We start from the raw sequence: 1,475 nt of genomic DNA on the forward strand, positions 1-1,475 counted from the left end.
CTTTTCCTCAGTCATATTTCTCTTAACACTTTACTAGTGCAAAACTTACTCTCATACCTTTCATTATTTTGCAACTAAGGGGGAAGAATTTAGACTCTTTGAAAACAATGTATTAACAGTTTGATATCTGGGGGCACCTGGGTGGCTCAGTCGGTTAAGCATCTGACTCTTGCTTTTAGTTCAGGTCATGATCTCACAGTTGTGAGACTGAGCCCTGTGTCAGGCTCTGTGCTGTCAGAGCCAGCTTGGGATTCTCTCTCTCCTTCTCTCTAGCCCTCCCTCAATTGCATGTGCACACACATGCACATGTCCTCTCAAAATAAATAAATAAAACTTTAAAAAAATAGTATGGTATCTGATGGTGACTTGGCTCATTTGGAGGCTATATACAAAAATTAAAATTCCATCTTTTTTTTCTAGAAGAATTTTTAAAGGCTCTTAAAGGTTTATAAACAATCTGACTACACATCAAATTTTTGTATTTACAGCATCTGTTATCATTGGTGGACATAAACATAACTTGACTTTTTTCCAAGAGGAAGAGATGTATGCAGCTTTCTCTGGTTAATTCACATACATAAAAGCCTCAAAATCCCCTGGAAATGATAAAGTATATCGGAGTCCCTTTGGTAGGAATGAGGAGAAGTTCATGCATTAAACAGGACCAAGTTCTCATATTCAAATGAATTTCCAATAGTTTCTGCACTTTAAAAATTGTAAAACAGGAAGGTTTCTGGCAGTAAAACTAATATGCATTGACTTTGACAGTGCATGAGCCACAGGAAAGATCCTGGCAGCCATGACAGGGGAATACACTCTTCATATGACCTTGACTCCTTCTTCTGCAGGCACAGAAGGCATAGGAGAGTCTCTGGGTAAGGTACCCAGCTACAGGAGGGATGGGCATATTCAGAGCAATGAGGGAGGAAAGAGACAACCACATAACCACAGAGTCAGTGGGCCGTGTTCCAGACACTCTGAAAAATTCATTGAATGGAGAAAATCATAATATGGGGGTTCTAGAATAGTGTTTAAGTTTTTAGTTTCCATAAAAATACCCAAAGAGTTTATTAAAACAGATTCTTGGGCCTCATATCCAAAGATTTGGATTTGGTCCAAGAATATGAATTTTTTAACAAGTTCCCAGATATTGTCAATGGTCTTGGTCTACAGATCACAGGTTGAGAATAGAGTCAGGCGACCACTTACGGGCTGCATAATATTAAACAAGTGGATGACCTCATCCCTCCCTAGCTCAGTCAACTCCTCTGTGAAATGGGGCAATAATAGTTCCTGCCTCATAGAGCTGTTATGAGGATTAAATGAGAGAAGCCACCTACGGCTCTAGGAAAAACATTCAGTAAGTGTCAGCTATTATTATTAATCTTAACATTATTTTGATATTGTATCTAATCTTCCTGATTTAAGTTGCGGAAACTGGGGCCCCAAGAGATTGAGTGATTGTCACATGGCCC

Source organism: Suricata suricatta, chromosome 8, assembly GCF_006229205.1.
Source record: "Suricata suricatta isolate VVHF042 chromosome 8, meerkat_22Aug2017_6uvM2_HiC, whole genome shotgun sequence".
NCBI lineage: Eukaryota > Metazoa > Chordata > Mammalia > Carnivora > Herpestidae > Suricata > Suricata suricatta.